The 10,773-nt window shown below is 44.2% G+C and overlaps 1 pseudogene; it reads left to right on the top strand.

The window, feature by feature from the left end:
• Positions 1-487: 487 nt before the first annotated feature.
• On the top strand, positions 488-605 carry LOC123056232 (uncharacterized; annotated as a pseudogene).
• Positions 606-10,773: the final 10,168 nt, after the last annotated feature.

The following is a 10,773-nucleotide window of genomic DNA, read 5'->3' as shown; positions in this document are numbered from 1 at the left end:
TACACTCGAGAGTTGTCACACCTTTCTATATATCTCGTGGTTTTGTGTCTTATGCCTTGGAAGCTTTTTGACAATGCACACATGCAAAGTCCTTCCATTTTCCTCCTGCACACCATCTCTCTCTGTATCCTCAGTCGCGTACTATAACATTTGACAACAAGTATGTGTTGTGTTGGTCTCAATGGGCTGGCACAGTACTGCAGACTATGGCTAAAGGCTATGTTTACAAACATAAATTAATGATTCAAAGAAGAGGAGCAGATGGTGATACGATATTTACCTCAAGGTTGATCAATCAGTGAACCGAGGGACTTATTATTCGGTGAGGCCAGCGGGGTATTCCATTTCCTGCGTTTTCCTCTTCAGTATGTTGACTCCAATCTCCAGAGTCCTGGATGCTTCTTTCTTAGTCCATTTAAATGGGTAATTGTTTTTACCAGTCGGTACACATTTTTCTTTCAATATGCACTCTCATAATAATATTTTTTTTTGTTCTTCAAATTGACTAAAGCACTGGATCCCATCAGAACTCCGAAGTTAAGCGTGCTTGGGCGAGAGTAGTACTAGGATGGGTGACCTCCTGCGAAGTCCTCGTGTTGCATTCCCTTTTTACTCCGCCTATGCTGTCTCAGCATAGCCGATCCCAAGCCCGGGTAAAGGAGGAGGGTTGTGATAGGCTTGGCGAGCCAACGTAAAAACTCAGCCACTCTTATGGAGATGAAGCAACCCTTGGCGGTTCGACCCGCAATGTTGTATGGCGCTGAGTGTTAGCCGACTAAAAGGCGACATGTTCAACAGTTAGGTGTGGCGGAGATGCGTATGTTGAGATGGATGTGTGGCCACACGAGGAAGGATCGAGTCCGGAATGATGATATAAGAGATAGAGTTGGGGTAGCACCAATTGAAGAGAAGCTTGTCCAACATCGTCTGAGATGGTTTGGGCATATTCAGCGCAGGCCTCCAGAAGCTCCCGTGCATAGCGGACGGCTAAAGCGTGCAGAGAATGTCAAGAGAGGGCGGGGTAGACCGAATTTGACATGGGAGGAGTCCGTTAAGAGAGCCGAAGGATTGGAGTATCACCAAAGAGCTAGCTATGGACAGGAGTGCGTGGAAACTTGCTATCTATGTGCCAGAGCTATGAGTTGGTTGCGAGATCTTATGGGTTTCACCTCTAGCCTACCCCAACTTGTTTGGGGTTGGGACTAAAGGCTTTGTTGTTGTTGTTGTACTTCAAATTGATTTGTTGATGGTACAAGGGAATCATTGAAAAAAATGTCTTCTCATCAAGGATTGGACTGTGTTCTCATTATAGAACATAATTTATTATGTGAGGCATTTGCCATTGCAACATCTTGCCTAGGGTATATTTTTCCCACTAAACTGAACTGCCTCGCAAACAAATTGTATGTAATACCCCCCTTCTCCATAAATAAATAACATCTGCTTGGGCAGTAGGTCATGCTTGGCAGAATTGCCTCCTCGCGGTCTTCAGCACTTCTGCAGGAATTGAGCGGAATTGAGCGCCAGTGTGGTCGGGCCACATAGAACACCAACAAGCGACAACAACACACCACTCCGTAAGTTATTTTGCCTCATGTATCGCTAAATTTGAAAGCGCGGACCTGCGTGTCTATATAATTATATATACTTGTCCATATAATTATATATACTTGTCCTCGTGGGAAGTCAAGTTGCTATTCTTCATAGCATTAAGCACAATGAATTTTACAGGAATATTGATAGAGGGATTCTATAAATTTATTTATGACTTTATGATTATGTTTTACTATAGTTTATGGTTCAATTTGTACCTTGCAAACTGGCAAGTAAAATATCACTTATTTAAGAAACAGAGTGCTGTTAAAATGTGGCTGCTAACCTTTTAAATGTTTTACATGATTCAACGATATATGAGTATACCTCCATGTCTACTTGATCCTTCTATACAGAATATGCAGCTAGAGTTTGGGCAATGATCAAAACATGGCTTGGTTTATATGATGTTCATCCTACGGATTGGGAAGGCATGGTTTCCGTTAAGGAGTGGTGGCGCATCAACACTTTCGGGAGGTCGCAATCTCGAAGGCCGCTTGTTTTCCTTATTCTTATCTCTTGGGAAATTTGGAATGAGCGAAATGCTCGGGTGTTCTTCAACAATGTGACTCCAGTCGTTGTGCTTGTGACACACATCAAAGCGGAGGCATCATCGGGTTGCCTTGCCGGGCGAAATATTTGTGTAATATAATGCCGCAAGAGTGATTCTTAAAATCTTTGTCTTATTCAATGAAAATGACAAGCCTTTTGACTTGTTTCAAACAAAATATAGACCCGAATGGAGTGAAATGTTTAATATGTGCATACCATTTCTGGATTGAGAGATCTATTTACCGATGGTTGGTTTTTAAAGATGTCTTATGAAGTTGTGAAATTCTACGAGAAAAGGCTTGTGAGTGGAATTAATGAGTATGGTGCTTGTGAAGTTTCCTCCATAGCTCTTTTACAATCAATCATTCGTCTATTATTATGGGTAAATGGTTGTCCAAATCTGAAATACACCACATATTTTAGGTTGCATATATCTGTGTATTACAATCTATTTCTTTCATATTTTTCAGTTGTTCCATTGTATGCGTGCACATTGGAAGGCAGAAAGTAATGTTGGCTGGTCGCCAGAGAAGTAAAAAGGCTAACATCTTGAGTTGTATGGAGCATGGTTGTTTTCTTGAAGTTTCTGATGGACTGTATACCATTGACAGAGAGGAATTGATTGCGCTCATTCCATGAGAACAGGAGGGACATTTCCGCGCGGCCTTTCCCGCTCCCCCACCCTCCGCCACTGCATGCTCCGGTGCATCTTCCCCGGCCGTCCTTCGCCGCCATGGATGACTCCCTGCTGTCCCCCGTCACTGTCGAGGTCGCGCACGCTCCTTTCCCTTGGGCGGATCTCGTCCCCGGCCATGTTGGCCCCGCCGTCGCCCAAGGTAACGCCGCGCCTGCCCGCAAGCGGCAGGGCAACGTGGTCGTGCAGGGCGGGAATCCGGCAGCCCCCGCCGCGAAGGCTCGCGCTCCGGGCGCCAACGCTGCTGCGCGATCTTGGCCGGCGGCGGAGAAGGTCGCCAAGGCCGCCGGCGGCAAGAGGAAGAGGATTCCGGCTACAAAGAAGCCGCCTCCTTCATTTGCTCACTCCGCCCCGGAAAGAGGTGCCCCGGTGATGCCGCTATTAGAAACTATCCAGACGTTGGCAACATTGTTTGATAGCTGGCTGGGATGGACAACATCTCATCGTGCAACATGGTAAGTAACGTATTTTGCCTATCGTTATCATGGTTTATTGTTGTTTCTAATAGCTCCACGTGTAGATTTATCTTCCCTATGCATCCATTGGCCGATACATCTTGTACGTCATCGACAAAGAGGCACGTCGTCTATATATTATGGACCCTATTCAAACATCACTATCGTCAGAGGATAAAAATTTGAGGCATGCACTGAAATTAAAAAGTTTTGCAAGGGATTTCAAAGAAGCACTCGAAATAAAGCTGCCTGGTTGGAATTCTGATATATCTAAATGGCAACGTTTATTTCCGTTTGGTATTCCAACGAGTATAGACGGGTAATGAATTCATAATAAAAACATTTATTTTTGTTATCACTATATTCTTTATATTATTAATTTAAAAAATTGCAGGAATGTGTCTGGCTATTTTGTTTTTCATTTTATGCTCTGGTGGAACGGTAAAGAATTGGCCAAGCCGGTTTGCGTGGTGAGTATTGTCTGTTGCATGTTCTAAGACTTTCGGCGTGAAATTTTCATACTAACTACATATATTGTTTGTGCAAGATGGGTATGAGTTGGAGAATCAGTTTTTATTATACTTGCTAAAACATCGTGGGAATGAAGCTAAAGGGAACTTTCCTGATATTGTGAAAGAATTTCTTAAACACATCATCTAGATATTGACAGTTTTGTAATAGATGTTAAGGTCGAACATCGCTCAGTTTGTTACATGGACATGTCGTTATTTTTTCTTTTTGTTATCATTTTACATTGCAAAAATAGAGGAAGTAATTAAATAATTGTGTTTGTGTTATATTGTTTGTACCTGTTATATTTAACATGTAACTCGTGCAAACTATTTCAAGAGCCCGTGGCAACGCACGGGTATTCTCTAAAAGTTGGCTGTATTATAAACCATGCTCTAAGAAGTTGTCATGTCATCTACAGCAACCTCTTAGCCGGCATGTACAATAGTAAGTTTTAGACATGTACTATACCCGTGATATTTAGCATGCATTATCTTTATGTGACTTCAACAAACTATTTCAGAAGCACGTGGCAACGCACGGGCACTCTACTAGTAATAGTAACTTCTATGTCTTCTAACTCTGCAAGTGCTATGTCTTTCATAATTTTGGATATATAAAGTGTAAGGAATAACACTCACACTAGCACCCATGTCACATAAACCATGATAACAGTGATCTCCTATTTTAACTGAGATGACATGCATGCCAACAATAGGTCTATGTTTATCCTTTTTATCAGGTTTGGCAATTCTAGCAGCTTCCTCACAGAAGTAAATAACATGCCCATCTATATCTTCTTCTAGGAGATCTTTAACCATAGCAATACTAGGTTCAACTTTAATTTGTTCATCAGGTTTAGGTGTTCTAATGTAGCTTTTGTTAACCACAGTTGAAACTCTAGCATGTTCCTTTGTCCTTACAGGGAAAGGTGGTTTCTCAATATAAGCAGAAGGAACAACTGGATCAACATTATAAAGTATAGTTTCTTCTTTAATTGGTATCGGTTCTTTAATTTCTTCTTTAATAGGTGGGTGATATTTGAAGCACTTCTCTTTAGGGAGTTCAACATGAGTAGCAAATGATTCACAAAAGGAGGCTACTATCTCATAGTCAAGTCCATATTTAGTGCTAAACTTTTGAAAAGCATCGGTATCCATAAAAGATTTAACACAATCATATTTAATTTTAATACCTGACTCTTTACCTTCGTCGAGTTATCAATCTTCAGAGTTGCATTTAATTCTTTCTAAAAGATCCCACCTGAATTCAATAGTCTTCTTCATAAAAGAACCAACACAAGAAGTATCAAGCATGGTTTGATCATTGCGAGAAAGTCGAGCATAAAAATTCTGGATAATAATTTCTCTTGAGACCTCATGATTGGGGCATGAATATAACATTGACTTAAGCCTCCCCCAATCTAGAGCGATACTTTCTCCTTCACGAGGCCAAAAATTATATATATAATTCCGATCACGATGAACTAGACGCATAGGATAATTTTTTTGGTGGAACTCCAATTTCAAACGATTCCAATTCCATGATCCAATATCATCGCATAGCCTATACCATGCCAATGCTTTTCCATTCAAAGATAAAGGGAAAACCTTTGTCATAACTCGATCCCTGGGTAAACCTGCAAGCTCAAACAATCCACAAATTTGTTCCACATATATCAAGTGCATATCAGGATGTTCGGTTCCATCTCCTGCATAAGGATTAGCTAGCAGTTGTTCTATCATACCGGAAGGAATTTCATATTCAATATTTTCAGTAGGTGCAGTAGGTTGAGGGATAATTAATTATGGTTCCGGACGAGGTGAAGATACCCTGAACAAACCCTCAAAGGATTGTTTTCCATAGTAACAAGTAACAATAAATTTTAGCATACTATATAAATGTTTCCTTATCAAATTCCACTTACCAAAAGCGCTTCACTCCCTGGCAAAGGCGCCAGAAAATAGCATTGATGACCACAAGTATAGGGGATCGATTGTAGATCTTTTTGATAAGTAAGAGTGTCGAACCCAACGAGGAACAGAAGGAAATGACAAGTAGTTTTCAGTAAGGTAATGTCTGCAAGTGCTGAAATTGTAAGTAACGGAGTAGTTTGATAGCAAGATAATTTGTAACGAGCAAGTAACGATAGTAGTAACAAAATTGCAGCAAGGTAGCCCAATCCTTTTGAGGCAAAGGACAGGCCAAAACGGTATCTTATGATAAGCAAAGCGTTCTTGAGGGTACACGGGAATTTCATCTAGTCACTTTCATCATGTTGGTTCGATTTGTGTTCGCTACTTTGATAATTTGATATGTGGGTGGACAGGTGCTTAGGTATCGTTCTTAATTGAACAAACCTCCTACTTAGGATTAACCCTCCCGCAAGCATCCGCAACTACGATAAAAGTATTAAGAATAAATGCTAACCATATATAGTAAACATAGTTAACAAATTTCATCGTACCGAAAGTAATTAACTAGAGTGCGGCACCATACATCTAATAGTTTCGTCGTACTGAGAGATTCGAAGTTTCATCATACAGAAAGTAACAAGTAACTAAACAGACACATTGTTTTTAAGCAGTGCACTCTTCCCATCTGTCCATATCCGGAAGGGTGGACCCAAGCTTAGTGAAAGGCGTCATGTCCTGACGCTGTAGGGCAATGCGGGTTCGGACGTCAGCTCGCGATATTGGGCCGCCGTAGAACATCCCATTCTCTTCGAGGACATCTTTCATGAAGATGGACACAATTTCCTGCTGGATCCGGTAGAAATCATTTCGAAGTTGATTATCCGGCACGGCTCCAAAGGCTTCGGCCCATCTCTGGATATGGGTATCGGATAAAGATTTCATGCAAAGTGATTGCACATCCCTTCTATACTCCATCATTAGATGGATGACGTAGAATCCATCATTCTCACTTCTTGTCGGTTGCTGGATGCAACAGAAGTCAGTCTTGTGGACGAAACAAAGCCCGGCCTTATTTGTTTTTTTGCATTACATGTAGCCACCCCGCATGCTGAAGCCCAGCATAGCTCTGTCCAGAACATACTTTATGTGTGTGTAATCTTTCTTTTGTATGTTCTTCAACGGGTCCAAATATAGAGCACAGGAGTAACGCGGGTAAAGAACGTTGAGAACGACACGACTACACCCCCCGCTGCACAAAATACACGATCAAGTTAGCCTCCATGCGTGCAAAGTAACTATTGAAATGCACGAAAGGATGTATGTGTTATAGTGCTATCCGCGGATGACTTACCCGGGATGATAAGGTAGGAGAATCATTTCTTTGCCCTTATTGCTGACGAAGAATTCTTCGATGTACTGACTCGCATATTGACGGTTGGCGTTGTTGATTGACAAGAAGCCCTCATGCATGTAGTATGGCTCCGCGACCGCAAGACCGACGACTTGCTCTCTCCTGAGGATGTAGTTCATGTGCAGCGCATACAGGCGGACGAACGTAAAATCGAGTGTCCTCATTTGAAATATCTGTAAGATGTAATCAAACCTCAAGAAGAAGAGGTCCGCGGGGCATGTGTGGACGTACATCTTGCAACTGCTCGGCACATGAACCGTATAAAGTGGGTATCCTAGATCATCCGAGGTGAGGAGGCTTCTCTCTGTCGAAAGCACATGGTCATGGAGTCTCCTGAGATCCCCTGCTATGGCAGTTAGTGCATTCGCCGGTACCATTGGCTCTCCCGCAACATGGACTAATGGCGCATGTTTCATCGGTACACTGTCAACCTTGGTTGAAGGCAGCTGGCTGCTAGAACCAACATTGCCAGCTTTATTGGATTTTCTCGCGGTCGGTCTCTTCCTCTGCTTCTTCTTGGTGGGCCGAGGTGCTGGCGGGTCTGTCAGACCCTCCCTGAGCACCACCCCTAGTGTTGCCGGGCTCAGCATTGGACGACTCTGGCTAATTAGTTGAGCTTGGGTGGAACCGACATCTGGAGGCGTTACCTGCGAGGATTGCATGAACAAAGACTTCTTGCACTCCCGAGGACGGGCTCTGGTACATGCATCTCATATTCATATGGTTGACTCATTGTTACTTCGTTGTCAAAGGCAGTATTGAGATACTGGAGAGGGTCATCGGCCTCCTCCATGTCATGATCCATATCCTCTTCCATGGGGCAGATGACATCATCTACCAGAACGGTTGGCCCTCCTTCCTCATGTCTCTCGATCTCAGCAAGCAGCACAGACGATGGTTGTACTTGTGTAGGTGGTGTTGTGGTCAAACCTTCCTGAGGTCCCGTTGGTGTGCTCCCGGCCACCTCGACACGAAGAAGATTTTTCGGCCACAGGATTGTCCAATTTTTGCATTGGCCAAGCTGCGTGGGGGGTCTCGTCATCCTCTCCATCGGTTTGTATCGGACGAGGAAAATCCTCGTAGCCCACTTTCACACTCGCCACGGAGACCCTTAAGGCATTATCAGGCATCTGCCGGCGGTGAAACAATCGATCCTTAGGCTTCACTATAGTACCCTTCCCCACATCCACCAACCCGCCCTTCATGTGGTAAGGGAGGGTGCACGGAGTGGAGTCGGCCTATAAAGACATATACGTGCGGCATAAGAGATCCAAAAAGAACGGCAACTGAAGATTAATTAATTTGTTGAGTTGATGAAGGTGCGACGCGTATTTACCGTGAGGGCGTCGAGCTCAGCCAATGTCGACGGCCCGACATTCAAGCCAGAAACAGAGCTAGGGCTGCTGTGAGAGCTGGGTGCAGGAGCAGGTGCTGGAGGAGGTGCGGGTGCGGTTGCCATACTAGGTACGGGTATGGGTGCGGTGTTCATTGAGTTGCTCCCGGTGAAGCTGGGCATGGGAAAATCACTTGGTGGCGCATTTGGATTTTGTTGCACCCATGTGACCATAGTTGGAATCAAGCTTGTAAAGGCAGCCACCATATCATCTCTACAGGCAGCGATTATCTTAGCTTTTGTCTGAGCTTTTGCTTTCTCCATCGCCCGCGCCACCTTCTCGTCAATAGTCACTTGACTGAACTTCTTTCTCTGTCTTTTGGCCTCGGGGTCCTCGTTATAATAGTACTTCCACATGGCGTCATCCCTGGCGCCGTGCACACGTCCATATTGCGGCCGCTGGCCGGGCGGGTGTCCCATCATTATGTTCATGGCCCGGTTGAAAGGAGTGTCCCACTTGTACTTCGCCGACGACTGAGTCGACTGAGTCGACGAGTCGCTTTCGGCTGCAAGCTTGTGTTGCTCTCTTTGCAAAATGGACCGTGAATCATTTACGAATGCGACTAGAATGTAGTAGACTTCATTGATTAGAAGCTAATATGTAAGGTGGTAAAAGGATAATTACCAGTAATCTCATGAATTTCCTAGTCGGCCCGTCGGTGAAAAAAATCTTTTTTGGGGGTCCCACGAGAATCGGGCCCTGACGAAGTCGTGCTCCTGTTGGTCGGTGAACTCAGCCAATGGGTCTTGGATCCCCTGACGTTCACGTTCTGCGTCCTCCTTATCCCACAGGGGGCCTCTTTCCCGTGTAACCACGACTTCCAAGGCGGTGGTTCCCCATGTTCTTTGCCTGCAGCTGCTTGCCTCTCTCCGACCCGACCTTGGTAGCTTCTTCATTGCAAGTCTCCTTGAACTTTTCAAAGTCCTCTATCGTATTTTTCGGATTGTCTGCAAAAATCTCGGCGTAGGTTTCATGGTCTACTTCAATCGCCTTTTCCACAGTAGTTCTCCGAGCGCTCAATGCGTTGCTGAACTTCCCTAGGGCTTTGTTGTTGATTTTTTTCATGGCATCATCATCCCATGGGTCGACATCATCATTCCGACCGGGGAACAGGAGTCTTGCGTGCAACCTAGTTAGGAGCAGCTTCTTCAAATTTTCATTCTTTCGTATTTTCGTGGTGTTGATGTTAGCTGTATCCCGTAGGATGCATGCTAGTTGGTTGCCGTAACACGCTGCCACTTCCCGCGGCTCTATTGGCTCGAACTCGAGGGTGCACCGCCGTGACCACAAGTCTTCCGGTGCCGAGCTCATTTGGGCATCGTGTCCTCTTTTCCTTCTTTCCCTCACTGGCTTGGGAGGTCCCACCTTCGGTGCTGTAGTTAGCAACATCATCAGCGCCAGTCTAAGTGCCGGTGTCGTTGGTGGCATCAGTGTCGGCGCCGGCGCCACCACCGTCGCCATCAGCGCCAGTCTCTGTCCCAGCTTGCTGTCTCTCCTGATCCGCCAGAAAGTCGAGGTAGGCGTGTGCTCGACCTAATTGGGACTGAGAACCTCCGGCCTCATCGGTGTCGGTCATGTTTCCTAGGGTTCAATGTCGTAGTCGTTTAATTATCGAGCTTTATATAATAAAGTGAATAATAAAAAAAGTGACCTTTGTTTTGCCGGAAATGTCGTTTCATTCCCGTCGCGACAAATCTCGAGCACTCGATATGTCCAACTTTCTAGCACAAGTCATGCCGAAATTCACGGAAAATTTCGGCATGACCTTTGCTAGAAAGTGCACATATAGAGCGCCTGAAATTTGCCAGAATGGAAATGAATCAACATTTCTGGCAAAACATAGGTCACTGGCAATCGGTTTCCCTGCAAATGACAATAAGCACTATGTGCTGAAGTAGCATTTCACTACCATGTGCCAACACTAGCAGAATGCAATGGAGCCACCAAATGGACTCCAATAGACATCATTTCATTTCATTTTATTTGAACTCCAAATACTTTAGCAACTAAAAATATGAATCCAATGGACAACAATTGCTGCCAATGAATGAAGCATTGCTGCCAATACAACAACTACTTGTGGCTAATAAAAAAACATATCAATGAATGAAGCATTGCTGCCAATACAACAACTACTTGTGGCTAATACAAAAAACAGAATGCAAAATTGATCACCGCATATTTTCACTAACAATACTTTCTGCCAATACAACAACTACTTGTGGCTTAATACAAAAAACAATCTCCA

The sequence above is a fragment of the Triticum aestivum genome, chromosome 2D (genome assembly GCF_018294505.1).
Source record: "Triticum aestivum cultivar Chinese Spring chromosome 2D, IWGSC CS RefSeq v2.1, whole genome shotgun sequence".
Lineage (NCBI taxonomy): Eukaryota > Viridiplantae > Streptophyta > Magnoliopsida > Poales > Poaceae > Triticum > Triticum aestivum.
Note: the sequence above shows the minus strand (reverse complement) of the source record. Positions and strands in the feature narration are given on the sequence as shown.